The sequence below is a fragment of the Dromaius novaehollandiae genome, chromosome 23, assembly GCF_036370855.1.
Source record: "Dromaius novaehollandiae isolate bDroNov1 chromosome 23, bDroNov1.hap1, whole genome shotgun sequence".
Lineage (NCBI taxonomy): Eukaryota > Metazoa > Chordata > Aves > Casuariiformes > Dromaiidae > Dromaius > Dromaius novaehollandiae.
In genome coordinates this window covers 5,829,185-5,845,645 of record NC_088120.1, presented here as the reverse complement: position 1 = coordinate 5,845,645, position 16,461 = coordinate 5,829,185, and the positions used below count along the sequence as shown (strand labels likewise).

At 46.3% G+C, this 16,461-nt stretch overlaps 1 long non-coding RNA gene across 1 annotated transcript in view; it reads right to left on the bottom strand.

Annotated features, from left to right (window-relative positions):
* LOC112981207 (uncharacterized) overlaps nt 1–6,311 on the bottom strand; it is a 410,306-nt gene extending 403,995 nt beyond the window's left edge. The window contains exon 1 of the long non-coding RNA XR_010392653.1: nt 6,215–6,311. This is a non-coding gene — a long non-coding RNA (uncharacterized LOC112981207). The remainder of the gene's footprint in view (nt 1–6,214) is intronic.
* Between the last annotated feature and the right edge of the window lie 10,150 nt (nt 6,312–16,461).

The following is a 16,461-nucleotide window of genomic DNA, read 5'->3' as shown; positions in this document are numbered from 1 at the left end:
ACAGGGCTTTCCCATCTTCACTGTCCCTGACCCCTAGTTGATGAAAATAGAGGACGTTTAAACACTGAAACTCACAGCCCTACTTTGTTCAAATAATGACTCTGCTTAGCATTCAAGCCCTTGCTAAGGGATAGTGTTTATTTTATTTTAGAGTTTAATTGAATCCCCAGAAGACTGTCCCTAGGCAAATTCATTTGAGAGAAAGACTCTAAAAATAGTAAATGTTGGGACACATTTGGGACAAGTGCGAACAGAAGGTGACTTTTCAGAGCTATAAACCCTTTCCTCAGACCCATCCCCAGCACAAAGTTCTGCCAACTCTCCATGAGTCAGTACTCCTGTAAAGTCAGGACTCCTTTCTGGCTTCGATTTCTCTGCTTTCAACAGAGAATCACGGTGTGACTTTGATCCTATTTCCATTAGTTTCATATTGTCGACGTTACCAAATTTGGTAGAGTTGAACCTAACTTCTATCACCACAAGAGCAGAATTCAGCCCCTCACAGTGCTAGTCATCAGCAAGATTATTCCATCCCAGTTAACTCTGCTAAGAAGTGCTGTCTGGCTGGAGATGAGCTTTGAAGGAGATGGAAATCCCAGCCCAGCTTTGATTCACCAACAGCATGTGGCAGGGTCTTCCCAAGTTGGCTTCCAGCACAATTTCCTAAGAAGTCAAATCCTAAATGGGTTTATGAAATGTGGTCCATGTAGAAACCCGTCAGCACAGTATGAAATATGTTCTGACCCCTGTATGAATGCTCTTACTGAGGATTTAAGCACTTAATTCAACCCACACCCTGTTACTCCAAGATGAGAACATGCGTATTTGTACTCTTCCATTTACAGGCAGGTCAGGCAAAGAAGTGAAAGCACCACCATGTTTGCCCTGGAGATTGCCCCACAGAGGCAGCGACTTCACCTGGGAATTGTGGCTGGGGTGGGACTGTCTACCACATTAACCCCAAGGACTCTGACCCACATCAGGAGCATTAGGTACCCGAGACTCCACGATCTCAGAGAGCTCAGCCAAACAATTTCAACCTCCTCCCACAACGATCACGCAGAGTTAATGCCTGCCACATTCTGGACCTGGCAACAGCCGCCCGAGCCCTCTCTTGCCAAGTGCCAGTCACTGCTATTGTAACTAACTAGCTAATGGCCTGGCAGGATGCCGTGAGCAGACCCGGGGTTAATGAAGACCTCCATCAAACACCCTTTGCATGGGTGAAGGTGACAGGGAGATTTAACACACCGTATTTGTTTGGAGGGGGCTGGTGATAATTAAAAATTAAATGGACTTTCTCCATTATGCATTCATTATTGACAGTTCTATATTAACCGGGGATTTCAATTAATAGTTCTTCTTCGCTAATCCAACTTTCCAGCAGCTAAACTTATCACCAGAGCTAATTGCTAACGCCCCTTTTATCTTCCATCTACATGTACTTTTAATCTGTAGCAGGAATCCAGGCATTTCAGGGGATGCTCTTACTTACAACCATTTTGGAAAAAGCGGCAGAATACTCCAAGGAAAATGTTCTCATCTCTGTCCCAGTACAGATTTCTGTTCACCAACAGAAAAAACAACTCAAGATGTTTTTCTCCTCCACAGTCACAGGACAAAATGCTGACATAACTCTTCCAGTGAACATCATCCACATGTTAACTCAATGCAGCTCATTCTTTGAGGTACCTTAACACTACTTTTGAGCTCTACTGATGAAGTTATTATTGCTGTTAACATTATTTATAGCTGCAGCACTGTCATGAATCAGATGAAGTATCTGCTTCACAAATGCTTGCTGGGTTGTTCATTCAAGGAGAAAAATAAAAAATAACAACAAAAACCCCCACATAATAACATTTAGGGAAACCCTGGAAATAGACATTTCCCATCCAAAACTGCAGTTTTGTTTTGATGTTCACTCCACATTTACTTCAGAATATGCCGGTAGGGAACAAGCACAATATTAAAAGAAGTGTTTCCATCCGTGTTAAACAAAAGTTTTAAGGGATGAGAAATGTCTCCTAACCTTTCACCAAAACAAACAGTAAACTCCAAATATCCATTTTTCATCCCACAGGTGACATTGTCCCAGAGGTCATTTTGCTTGGATTATTTGTGAAGACAGTACATTCCTCACTTACATGCAGCTCCCTTGTGTGTCAAGGGCCAGGAAAGGTTCTCAAAATGAGACCTAAGCCCAAACCAAGTGACGCCTGTCCTCTATTTGGTGGTGGATCAGAAAGTCTTTTCTTCTTTGAACACTGTAACAGGTTAAGGGTGTCTAGCCAAGCATCCTTGGAGAGTGTCTTTAACACACCCCACCCTGCCCTGTCAGGAAATCCGACCTCCATCAAAACTGTCTCCACTTTCCTAAGAAAACTTGTACTACCTGTTTCCAAACCATCTCTTCTAAATATTGCACGTTACCCCAGTGGCAGGTAACAAAAGACAACAGAACGGTTGTACTCATTCAGATCAAGGGCTCATCTTGCCCAGCACCCTCTCTCCAACATTGTCCCTAAACAGGGAAAAGCAAGAGCAGGCCAAGCTGATATGATGCTTTCCCCACTAATCTCACAGCCTCCAAATTTTTTGACCTGAAGATACTTTCTGAATCTCTAAATTTTTTGAATTGCTAAATACTGCTATGTTATTTTGCATTTACTGACTCTCAACAGAGCTCTCCAGGTAACCCCATCATCACGCAAAACAATAAATAAGAAAGAAAACTGATTACTGAATAATGCTGCAATGGGTTGACAGACTTGAGTGACTGCTTGCACTCCTGTTGCTGAAGTCACTTCTGACGCAAGGAGGACCCAAGAACCGAGCTGGACATTAGCATTATGACTTCCCCTAACGGGAAGCAAACAGCCAGTCACCTCTGTCACTCCTCAAACTGGGACAGTTTGCACTGGCATCATCCTGAGCTACCTGAGCTGTGGGTCTGCAGTGAAAGGCATCCTGAACTAAGCCACAGGCATCGTGGAGGCTCAGCAAAGGCCCTGCACTAAGTGAGGCTACGTTTCTGGAGGGTAACATGCCCTCTTCATTTCCCGTGGCAGCAACGGGCAACTCTCCAAATCCTGCAAGCCAGTAGTGCTCAGGTCTGTTCTTCTCTCCACGCATGTGTAACTCCCACCAAATTATTACAATGATAATATAAAACATTTGTAAAGTGTCCTTCACCAAATGGTCCCAGGGTGATTTCTTATTCAGGCATAATTAAACAAGCAGCAAACACAACCCTTTTCCATTCAGACCTAACAGCAAAACCAGATGGGGCTCCTCCCAGTATCAATCAGTATCAGACTGCACACTGACCTCAGATCAGGGATGTGGGGAAGCTGTATTGAGAAAGGAGAAGCAAAACCAAAGGGTGTGAGGACAAAGTTTATGCAGTGCCTTTCTCTGCTGACCCAACGATTCTCCTGGAAGACGACTTTGGTGCCAGTCCAGCACCTGAGAAATACCATCCAAAAATGAAGTGTGGTGAACAGAGCCTGTGAAAGACAGCAAGGTGGAAGTAGAGGAATGAAGGACAGCAAAGGAGGGATGAAGAAAGAGATCACTGCAAGGAACAGCCTTTCTCCTTGGAGCAGGGATAGCCTTGCTCTGTGGTCATTGCAGAACCAGCACAGAGAGACCCAAACTAGCCTTAATTAGGTTTCTTACATGTCAACAGCAAGGGACCTGCTTCATCACGGATTTGTCATTGCTGCTGGTCCCAGCACCTACTCAGGGACCCAGACAGCACAGAGAGGTTGCCATGGTCACACAGCTGTAAGTACCCTGAATTAAAGTGAGTTTAAATATTCCAAATTCTGCAACCAAATCTCTGACTGCATATGTAGATACATCTGATCTGTTTGTTCAGGACACAGCACTCCAGGGCTGTGCTTTTGGCCTGCCTTCTCACGCAAAGTGGTGGGGTTCTCAGACAGCATCCTAGCCCAAAGACGGGAAAGGCCATGAGACAGGCACCAGAACTCAGAGAGGGCCTAGAAACGTACATAGAAACGGACTGAGTCACAGACCTGAGGTTTTGAAAGGTTTTTAGCTCTTCCAGAGAGTGTGAGTCTTGGTTTGTGTTGCTGTTGACACAATGAGTGGGAAGGAAGGCTATTTACACCTTTTACTTCAGGTCATATGTGACTTCAGTCCCTGGCACTGACGTCTCAGCGCTCACATTTCCTCCACCCACAGAAGGTGACTCAGGGAGCAAACTCAAATGTCTTGCTCAGTATAAACAATCCGGGCAAGTTGGATTGCTGTGGAATCCCAAACATCCCCACAGGGCATGAAATATGGGTGCTTCAGAGCAAGGACAAGAGGAGAGATTTCCAGCTTGAAAGCATTTCCAGCTTTCAAGGCTAAAAGGCACAGAGTCCTTTGTGCCCTGAGCCCAGGAGAGCACAACAGACCAAATGCATTGGGGGGGGGGGGTTTCCAGTGTGACCACCCTCAGTAAAAAAGGTTTTTCTTATGTTTGATTGAAATTTCCTGTATTTCATATTATGCCTATTGCCTCTCGTCCTTTCATGGGGCACCACAGAGAAGAGCCCAGCTCTGTCCTCTTTAGTCCCTCCCAACAAATATCAGCGCCAAGCCTGGCACCACAGCCGCAAGACAGAAAGGTAGGATTGCCCCTGCCTATCCCCCTTGCAGAGGATGGAACCGAGGCACTGACACACAGGACACTTACAGGATTAAAATCCTGCCTTTACCATCAGTCAGGTTCAGGCCTCAGCCTTCACCCCCCCACCAGTCTCCTCCACCTGGCACAGCAATTTCTGCAAAAGCCTGGCATTAATGGCCATCTCCCCAGTTACGCACACAGCAAAATCGCTTTTCTTTCAGAGAATGAGCCACGATGGGCGTGTAGGGCAAGATGTGCAAGGCTGTTCTGTCACCCCTTCCTCCATGTAGGAAACCACTGACACTCATGCATGGCGCAGAACCAGTTGCCTCCTGGCCACTGATTTACTGGTGGCTTTGAAAGGCATTATTCAGTCTTTGCTTCCAAACAGCTCCTCAAGAGCAGCACTTTCAAATAAATTAATTAATTAATTTAAAAAAAACTTCAAAATGGAGGTCCAAGCAGAACCATGAAAGGTTTATTATTGTTATGGCTTCTCTCTTTTCCTTTTACTCATCAGGCTTCTGCCGGCCTCTGCAGGCCTTCCTAACTGTTGCCCCTGCTCAGTGGTGGCATTCAGGTGGATGCCCACCCACGGCAGGCCACGGCCTGAGTTTCCATGGGTGTTGGGGACCATCTAGTGGCCCCCAGCTGGATTGCAGCAGGGCCCTCCTCCAGCTGAGGGCTGGGCAAAAATCACCCCCAGCCAGGTCAGACGATAACTGCACCCTACCTGGACACCGGTCCCATTAGATTGGCATGAAACCGCAGACTTTGGTGTCCCTTCTTGCAAAAGCGTTGCTGTGTCTTTTAATTTCGCCACAATGAACATCCTCTGCCCAACCCTTTCCCCCACTACTTTACTCAAGCTCAGAAGCATCTTTCCTTTCCCTCAAACACCCTTTGGCAACAATCAGTTGCAATTTTATTGCAATAGCAGCTAGACTGTTCCTTGGGGTGAACAGATGACAGCAAGGAACAAGCCACTGGAGACACCCAAGCTGTCTTACTGCAAAACCTCCACAAACCTGCCTGATGCTTACGGGGATTCCCACCCCTTCACCAGGCAGCTTGCAGCCTCCCTAGGCTTTCCTGCTGTTCCTGGGAACCTATATCCCATGCACACGCTGTGTCATCTCCGCAGCGAGGACAAACTACCATCGCTAAGCCCAAGCCACTGGAGTCCTCAGGGCCCACCGAGGACACAACCTTCCCACAGTGATACTGTTATTCATTGAAAAACCAAAGCAGATTCCCCTAGTGTGGTAATGGAGTGGCCAAGCATGTGCAGAGCAGTCTTGGCCAAAAGAATTATTACTTAATTTAATTAATTCCCACTTAACATCAAATTCTGATAACGCACTCAGGTATTGAAAAAAAAAAGGATATAAAAAGTAAACACTTAGCAGAACACCTTTTCTCCCTCTTCCTCAGGCTCAACTTCAGGCAAACGCTTCTCCTCCCCCCGCAGTCTCCCTCCCCCGCTCCCCCCCCCCCTCCCCGGCCCCTCGGGGCAGCGGCGGCGGCCTGCGCGTGTCCCGGGCTCTGCAGCCGCTCGGGGCTTCTTACCGGCTTCCTCAGCAGCTCGGCGGTTCTCGCGGGTCTCACTGCCCCGGCGCGGGTCCCCCCGGCCGCGGTCCCTCGGGGGCTCTTCCCGGGCACGCAGCGCCCCCAGCCCTGCCCGCACGGCCGGTCTCCACAGCCGCCGCCCTTCCCTCACCTCCCCCCGCCCCCGGGCAGTTCGCACCGGTTTCAGAGCCGGCCGGAACCGGTTCTGACCGCCCGGGGCCTCGTGCCCTCCTCCCACAGCGCTCGCGCTGCAGCGACTGAAACGCTGCGGTTTAAACCCGATACTCGAGGGCATTTGTGTGTGCGAGGGGGGCACTTCTGGCGTTTTGGGCTGCTCGGACCCCGCTGATTGCGTGCCTGTGAGCCTCTGTCAGCAGAGGGGCTACTGAGGGGGCTCTTTGGGCCACCAGTTCACACGGGCTCTCACATGAGTCGGGAGGAAGCAGCATGTTGCTTCTCCAGGTCTCTGAGCTTTTATTTTTAGCTGTTGCTTCTGATACTAATGACCAACAGAAGTGTTGGAAGGGTGAACGCTTTCCTAACAGAGCCAATTAAGAGAAGGAGGTCAGATGGGCAAGATAAGCAGTTAAAGATCTGCAGTTAAGTGCAGACAAGGTAGTTCAAGAAGCAGAGAAGGTGCATGTGCTCTGAGCATTCAGATGCAGTATGTTGCTTGGGGAGGACAATATAAATGCTGCAGATACACAGAAGGGGCAGGAGAGGTACCCGCAGAGAAGCTGAAATCTGAAGACCTTAAAAGCAGTTAGGCATTTTGGGTGCCTCCTATTTGGCTCAGCTGAGGGACCCAAATTGCAGAAGGTCCTGGGTCACTTACTGAAAATGATGCCCCTTTCAGAGTCATAGCAACTCTTTTGGAAGTGTCCTTCTTACAGGCCCATAAAATAATCCAGGTTTCCAGGTTGGAAGGGATTTTTGAAGGTCACCTAATCCGACCTCCTGCTCAGGGCAAGGCCAATGCTCAATTCAGACTAGGTGGCTCAGGGCTTTGTCCAGGTAAGTTCAAGACACTTCTTGAATTTGCCTCAAATTGTATGTGCTTGAACACAGGCATTCACAAGTGAAATTCACTTATAGAAAACAAAAAATTTTGGCTGATCTGAAGTAATTTTTCACCCTCCATATTAAATTGAATAGAACTCCTCAGAGTAGTGAATTATTCTAGGGGGATAATTCTCCCGATTTTGGAGAGGAAAGTCATAGATCCAAATGTTTATTTTACTTTTTTTTTATTTGTATTCATCATTAATCTTTTATTTATTTTCATGGGTCAGAACATTTATTTTCTTGCCCGTTCCATTTCTTCCTGCACAGAGATAGAAGCTGGTTGTCTTGTGAGAGTGAATAGAGACCAACAAAATGTTCTTGGAGTGGTTTATGCAGAGTTACCTAATAGTTTACTTTCCCTAGCTTAATATAATTTGCCCTAATGCACAAATAATAGTTGCCACAAGCTGTACAATTAGACCTTGCCATTTAGACTGTGCTGCAAAAAGCAGTGCTGAATCTGCCCTGGGAAGCTGCAGGGCTCTGCTGCCACCCAGGGCTCTGCAGAGCTGTAGCACTCTCCATCTTCCTCTGGGAAACTGCAAACCTGAAGGGAGAAATAAAAGTGCTGCCTGTTTCAGTTTCCTTTAATTGTTTTCTTTTGGCAGAGGTGACTCGTGGAAATTCAGCTCCCTCGCAGCAGGTGTGCCAGACTGCTGTATAAATATTGCAGCTGAGTAATGAGCTGATGGAGGTGTGCTGCTCTGAGGGCAAATGGTCTATGGTGGCTACTTGGCTGCTCTCTGCTGTAGCTATTGCAATACAAGCACGAGTACATTCAGCTTTCTTGCTTCATAAGCGTCTGTGTGAGTATATGCATGGCTCAGGTCAGCTCTGTCCTGCCATCTTTTCGAGGAGCTGTGGATGAGAGGCCAAATCCTAGGGCCAGATTCTGGTCTCCAATACTATAATATTATCACTGCCATCACACAGTAGTATATGAAGGCTGAGCCACAATCAAAGCCCTTTTGTGCCAGATCCTGTCTCCACCTTGGAGACCTCAGAGTCTCTAATGAAACCAGCAAAGAGTCTAGGGTGAAAATGAGACAGATAAAAGGGTTGTTTCTTCTCTGAGTTTTGCAGAACAGAGCAGTGACAGACCAAGAAATACCCTGGTATCTGCCTCACGAGACAGCAAAAATGAAAAAAAGTAGTCCAGGCAAGTTTGTAACAGAAATTATTGCTTTGTTCTGGGTTTTTTCCTTGGGATTCTGTTTTAAAAATAGCTTATTTTTCAGCTTCTTAGAAAAACAACCAACACAGTCTTCTTGTGGCAATGAGAGCCAGTGGGTGTTACAAGACACCTTTGGGAAAGATGGCTGGAGAAAAAAGCAGCTGGGGAGGAAGAATCCTTCCCGTCCCTTGAGGGGAAAATCAATTAATGCCCTTTAGGGGTCTTCAGTGTTTTTTCTTTTGGGGACCTCTAACCATTTTCTAGTAGAGTTATACTGCCCAGTGGATCTAAGCTTGCTGCCATACAATGACTTGCATAGCTGGCTTTCTGCAAACCCCTTTACACTAGTCTGCGGTTTAGATTCAAGGAACCAATATACTGGGAAGAAGTTGTATGTGTCCTCTTTTCAGTTAAAGACCTGAGATTCTCCCATACTGAATCAATACTTCAGAGGAATAAACATGGAAAGGACATAGGCATTTACCATGGTGGCTTCACACTGTTCACATGCAAAATGTGACTATGGCCAGGGAAAAGGGTTGGAGCAAAAGGCAATAAACAGGCAAAACACAGGGCATGGGATAATTCACCTGACCTGGATGATGTCAAGGAAATGTTTGGTGAAAAGAATCTTCTTAAGACCCAAGATAAGAGAGGAACATTTTTCTTTGAATAAAACTTGGAGGAATTCTTTGCAGCTAGTACAAAAGTAACTCTTCCTTCAACAGCAAAGCAGCCTGGAGATCTTGCAAGCTGTATTTATAGCCTCTAACCCTATGGCTAGTATTCATCCTTCTGAAGCATCTGTCTTAAAAACTAATGAAGGCGTTTGGAAGGCGCTTTGAGTTTGATTCCCATCTGGCTCACAGTGTTCTACATTTTTTCTCAAATCTCCAATATCAGAAGTGGGTGACCCTGTTAGACTTAAACAAGAAATGACCCACACTCTTACCCCCCATACTCATACTGAGCTAAAACTCAATTCTTTTGGAGGATCAAAGATGTTCAGATTGTCTTTTCCCCTTCTTTCTCATGCTTCCGAAGAGCAGCATTGAAGCACAAGGTTCACCTGCATTTCCTTCTCAGCCTCTGGCACAAACCAGTGCTGCAGCCGTGTGTCAGTTCTTTAGCAGAGGGCATCTCCAGTTCACACGGAATTCACTCGCCTTTCTCAGACTTGATTTCTGAAACTTTGGTCTTACACCTTGGAGCCTAAGTATCCCCAGATAACAAAGCAGATTAAGAAAAGATGGATCTGCAAACAAAGCAGAAGTGACCTTGATATACTGTGGCTCCAGCAGAGGCATGACGGGAAAGATTGTTTTGTAGGTGTTGAGGTTCTTGTGCATCCCAGAGATACTGGGAGCTCATGGCTCTGTGGTCACAAAGAATTGCAGGTGTCCAGAACTGATCTGGGAAAGGCAGGAGGGTCATTGCTTAGAGGGATCAAATACAAGATATCTGGGCTCAATTTCATGTTCTGCCACAGGTTTCTTGTCTGACTTCAGGTGACCAAAGGGCTGGGCTGAGAAAGACGGCCCAGGCAGAATTTGGGATAAGAGTCAAGTGGCATGTGTTGGCACACAGAATGAGACTTGAGAAGAAGATGGGTACCTAAATCCAATGGCCCATGCAGAGAGTCGCTTGCATGCTCTGAAGCCTCCTAAAGCTTCCTGCCCCCTTCCCTCTTGATTGGCTCCTCTATATGCACCAAAGTGCCCTGTGCTGGAGGAAGGGGAAGAAGGGGACAGATAGATTGAGAAGTTGTGTCTGTCCTCCAGAGGCTGCCTGCCCACCCACTGCTCAGAGGCAAGCTACAGCTTTGGGGCCAGCATTTCAGCTAAGCATCCCAGAGCAGCGCACACAGCATCTCCTCCCTCGCCAGGAAAGACCCTTCTGACATGGAGAAGTGACTCCAAAAGCTGCGGGGAGGCCTCTTCTTTTCCATGCGCTTCAGCCGTGGTTGCAGATGGAGCTCCTGCCCTGGGAGAAGGAGAAGCAGGGGCTGTGTTAGAAAACTCCTCCGGACACCAGGCAATGGGTTAAGGGTCTTTCTGAAAGAGTGAGGCAGCCCCTTCTCTCTCTGTGCGTCCAAGAGCAGGATGCAGAAGAGCGGCCAAATGATGTGGCAGCGTTTGTGCTGGGGATGGTGCAAACTGCCATCTCTTTCGAGGGACAGAGCTGGCAATTGCTCTTATTCCTTCTCCTAATCCCCCAAGCTCCAATTGCTGAGAAGTTCCAGCTTCAAAATCAATTCAGTGAATACAAATTAGGTACCTGCCATCACTGCACGGAAACATCAGTGCTGGGACTAAAATCTTAACTGTCTATTAACAGCCAATTAAATCGAATTTCCCCTTGCATCCTTGAAGTGGTAGTGAGCATGGGGCGACAGAGCATGTAGCCTTTAGAATTGGCAAGACAAGTAGGGGAAAAATAGTGTCTTCATCTGGAACTGAGTAAAAAGGGGGAAGATTTAATTTGCTTTAATGCAAGCACCTCTCCCATCCTCCAGCAGGTGCTTTCCTGCTCCAGGTTGTTTGTCTGTCCATAAACTTAGTATTTCATCACTCAGCACAGAGTATTATGACCTGCTAGATGCTGATGCAAATTCCGTGCAGCACTCTGCACGCTTGGAGCACCTTCCATCCCTGGAGACCTGAAAATGCTTTGTGAACTACATCCACTTGCATGAACTGCTTTGTAAATCATTGCTGTGCTACACGCCAAATGGCCGTCTAATAACACCATCCAGCCTTTCCAGAGTGCTCCTTTCCTCTCATCTTGCAACAATTCATTCAACAGGGGGTTGTTTAAATGTCATCCAGTAAAGAAAGGGAAGGAAGGGGAGATCACACCTAAGCCAGGTGGAAATCTTTCTATTAACATGGTCATCTTGTTTAGAGAATGAGTTTCAACTATTTTTTATTTCTTGTTTCAATTAAAAAGTTTGCTTTCCTGTAAAGCCTGGACAGTAGTTTGTTGAGTAAAAAAGGCAACAATTAATCTGGGAAATGCTGCTGCAATGTCCCACAGGAGTTGTGGTTCATGCGACTTCTGACCTGTTTTTCTTGTGGCCAGAAGGCTGCAGCTGAACATCTCTCAGAAAGCAAACTAGTGAGCATCTAGTATGCACTGCCTGCTTGTTGTGGAAATGGGGTGATGTGCATGAAGGGAATTGTAGCCAGAGCCAGGAGCCTTGCCTCCCCAGGGTAACTGGAGCTCTGAGAAGGTACCACCACCAAAAAAAAGCCAAAAGCAGCCCAGTTCTGGGGGCAAGCTGGTGTTTTCTTACACTATTAATGGCATTTAGCAGTAGCGGATGGGACGGTTTCAGATACCTCAGAAACATAAACTGTGTCTGTGCTGACTATGCCTGAGGCAAGCTGTGGGTTCTGCTGTAGCCAGAGGAAATGCAACATCATGGAGCCAGCTAGCTATTTTATTAGGGTTTCTGCAAGACAAATCTCCGGCCTGAAGTCTCCATCCAAAGCATTGTCCTAAGTCTGTTGAAACTTGCAGAATGTCATGTGATTCTCACTATGTTCTTACTGCCTTTCTTAAGCTTTCTGGATGTATTGGTGAGATACAGCAAAAACAAGGACCCTAAAAGAGGCAGACAGCTGCTGGCATGAGTCACCTAGGAGCTGAGAGAGGTTCTTAGTGCTTGACACTTAAGAGTTGTTCAAAGGCCTTCCGAAATGGAGCTCTTAGGTACCCTGGCTTATACTGCAAACATCTCTCTGCACATAAAGATGTTAATTCCCTGTGTCTGGCCCTTTTGCGTCGAATCCAGGGCAGATCAACACGGATTTGGAGAGACTCTGGGGTAAAGAAAAATGTGTAACAACCTGTGTGTCACTTTACAAACTCCCCGTATACAATCAGTGACAGCTGTGGCTAAGGAAGACGCAGCGTTGGTGAGCAGGGGTCCCAGGCAGGCATGTGAATGTTCCCAGCGAGGTCCCACAAAACTTGTTAGACTCATTGAGCCTCCGGCTCCTGTTGCTGCCACAGTACTTTTTTCTATAGAGAAGGAATTAAAAACTTTATATCCCAGAACATGATCATCATACTAAAGCAGAAACTTGCTCTCCCAGAGAAGAAATGAAAAGAGTAACAGATACTTTGCCTCTTTCGTAACTTTAGTAAGTATTTTTCCAGCCAGGGTCACAAAGATGTAAGTAGTTGATGCGTTGCTACCATCCAGACTGCACCTCTGATGTTAATTGAATCCTGTGATCCCTAGCATGCCCTTGCAACACCAATAACAGAAACATCTGGCAGAGCCAGCACAAATGCATCAGAGCCCTGGTTCCAACAGCAATTAAAAATTAAAAAAAAAAAAAAAAGGAAAAAAGCCAATTACATGTAATTGGATTCAGTAAACTGAATTATCTCACTATTAAAGCAGTGCTTGTTTTTTAGATAGTGGGACATTCAAACTATCAAAAGCATTAATTGATTCATCCCTTTTTTCAAGTGCTTTCTCAACAGTGCCTGTGTTTGAGAGCTGCAACCTTTTGTTCACATGCGGAGTCTGAATTATATAGACCATGTTTATATCTTGGTAGCTCTATTCATTCTGACTTTTTTGTCATGTTGGTGTTTTAACTCAAACATGAGCTGAGACTCCTGCAAAACATAATGGAATGTTTGTTTCTTCTTTTGTAGTGCTTTCGCTGTTCCTGGAGGTGTAATTTAACAAGGGAGAAAGGGAGGGGAACTTTCTGAGCTTGATTCTTAGTTATTCAGCTCTCGCACGCAGGAGCAAGGTGGATGGGTAGGAGGCCAGAAGGAACTAGAGGCCCCCATCGCCCTGTTATGTGGCTTGGCACATGCCTGTCCTCTGGCATCTTTTAACATCGTTTCAGGGCTGCACTAAGCCAAGCTCTTCTTCCTGTGCCCTCTATGGGCACCATTAAACAAAGGATATGCAAAGCTCACACGTCTGTCCCAAAGGCTTTCTGGGCTGTGCCAGCCCCACGGGCTCACAGTAGTGTCATGAGAAGTCCCTCATGCCCGTTCTCAATCACTAAGTGAGGGCATCTCCGCATCTCCGTAAGGATGTCAGTGAGCTGTTTTGTGCCTGTGTGGTTACAATTGTCGCTATGTACAACAAAAATGAGGCCTCCTACGTCTTTCTTCCTGCCTCACTAAATGGGCAGTGAGTGCTGGAAAAGCCAGCCATGAGAATAAGTCAGGTCCAATGAGTTATTTAGGCAAATTGAAAGTATTATGTAACTTTGATGGGCAGAGTTTCAGGCCAAAATGGCACTATTGGCATTTTCTTCCTTCTGAATCAATAACTCCTAAAGGATTTCAATTTAATTTTTAAAGGGTAATTCAATAAAGAATTTGAAAACACAGGACATTCTTTAAATTAAACTTTAATCAGATTTATTTTTTTAAATTGTACTTTCAGAAAAAGAAGAACAATTTCCAAACTGTACTTCAGCTTCCCCTTCAAGGGATAATTGTTTCTTTTCTCCCCAGTAAGAATCTGCCGCCTTGCCTACCTCAGTTGCTCTTACCCATGCCAGTTGTATTCAGATATGTTTCTACTAATGCCCTGAAGAGACAACTTGCAGAAAACCCAAAGATTCAGCTGAGTTTTTCATTGGTGACTGCCACTGACATCAACTCGCCACATCTGAGAATCTCCCCACAGAAACTGGAATAGCTGAGGGATCAAAGCCCATCTGTTACGTGACAGTTGTCCTCCTCTTTTCTATCTTCTAGTGCTACTTTTTCTCAGAGCTACAGGCCAATGCTGGGATTGAATGCAATTTTAGGAGGGATTTTTGGGGGGAGGAGGTTAACAGGATGTTTCAGTGACTCAATTTTGTCAAACAAAAGAGATGACTGGGGTTTTTGGAGAAAGCTGCTGGTCAGAGGCACCTAGGTGCCAAAATCTCCCGGGTGTATGGAAATCCCAGACCAGATCTCTTTGGTCCAGTCTTCAGAATGTTTAGGCTTCTGGGCAATGCAATAGCTTGAAAGATACAGGCAAACACCCACTGGGGTTATTGGAAGCTCTGTGCAGGTCTAAATCTTAGTGATTTAATTGCTGTCATATGGCCAGGTTGGGTACCTTACTCCAAAGTTTAGATCCTCAAAATCATTGCTCTGCAGATGCCTAAAGCAGGAAGCACCAAAGGTCCTCAGGTACCAAGGTGTTCACCTGTGCTGTGCAGCATCATGCGACGCAGGAACCTTGGCCTTGGTCTGGTCACTCCCAGCACAGAGCAGCACCACTTGGATATAGCAGCTCAAACCCCAAAGCAGGACACCTGCCTTCAAGCCCTACTTCACCTGCTTTAGTGCCATGGGAGCACAGCTTCTAGATGCAAGCTGGCTCTTGGGGAATTGTGTTGGATTTCAGCACCTTTGCTTTTGGCAATTTCTGCTAATAAAACTCCTGTAGTTCCTAAATACTAGTTGCAGGGCTACTGTAGCATCACAGCAGCTGAGCAGACTCACACTAACTCCCGCAGGAACCCAGGAAGCAGACTGGCCGCTGCGTATCCCACCCATTGGGCCTGATCCAGAAGCTGTGTTAGAAAAGGGCCTGTCTGAGAGTGTTTTGACCATGCCAAATAGAGCCTTTGTCCAGACAGCTAGAAGAGAGTGTCCAGAGCCTCGATCTGCCCAATGGGATTGTGCCCACTCTACCAGCATGTCCCGCAGCCAGAACATACATAACGATTCATTAGATGAGAGTGGACAACTCATCTTCTACCCTCTCCAGGTGTCTTCAGCTGTAAGCTGTACACTTCCTCATTGAGTGCTTTTGCCTCAGAAGATCAGTTACCCTGTGGTTATGGCACATTCCCAAGTGCTGGAGGAGCAGGTAGCTCCAGCCTTATGCCCCAGTTCAAGCCAAGTGGGTTTTCAACTATGGTCTCTTGCCTAGCAGGAGACCTCTGACTGCTGGGGCATGAGGGGCCAGCCAGCCCTCCTAAACCTCGTCTGTGGCTTGCTCCTGTGCTTTTGGCACCTCATCCCAGGCAGAGCCCCAGGAGGACCTTCCAGCTGTCTCTGCTCTGCCCCATGTAGCTCAGCTTCCTTGAGCAGGCCACCTCAGCGACCTCACTGTTTGGAGAATAAGTCCCACACCATATCTGAGCTAAGGACCAAGCAGTACAGACGTATTAAGATTGAGGTGGTTTTAAGTTTGCCCAGAGAGGAAACTGGATGAGACAGCATCTGAATGGGGGTTTTACAGATTTCACTGGTACTTGATTGAGGGATTTAGGCCTTGAAAGTAGCAGAGAACTCGCACCAATTGTTTAATGTACATCTGTAGGCACCTAACTATGAGTCAAATTCCAAGACTGTGAAGGCATCTTATCTTACTGCTGAGCCCTTGACTTTGGCAGAGGTAAATTTCTGTTAAAGCACTGGCAGGGGTGAGGAGGGGTGACACAGCCAGCCATTAGCAATTGTACAGGAACTGCTGTCTTGACAGATGACACAGCGAGGACTCGGGGGATGCTGATCTCATAGGAATGCATGACACAGAAGTGGCAAAGAGCATTCAGTCCTGTTTTGGGGAGTGAAACTTCACAAATAATCCTGATAATTTCTAATCCACGTCTTTCCACTTTCTGTGAAATTTTCATGAAATGTTCTTCCTAATATTTTTCATAACTTAATTCCCAGGTCCTAGCCCCGCTGTCCTTTGAAATTAAGAACTGATGTCTGTTCAGTGACAGGAAGCCTGAAACCGGTCAAATCATTGCTAATCACAACAGCTTTCCATTTTGCAAAAGTCACACTAACACTGCAGGAGGCAATGGGTGATATAATTCTGCTCTAGTACCACCTCCTCTCAGTACAGCAAGATGTATTGTTTCAAAAACAATGATTACTTCAGATTTCATTAGAAACCTCCTATTAATTGAACCCTCCAGTACCTAATGAGTACCTGGCACTTTTCATCATACAGTCATGCAGCAATCAAGGACACTCCAGGTAGATTAGTGCTAAAGGGTGACACATGGCA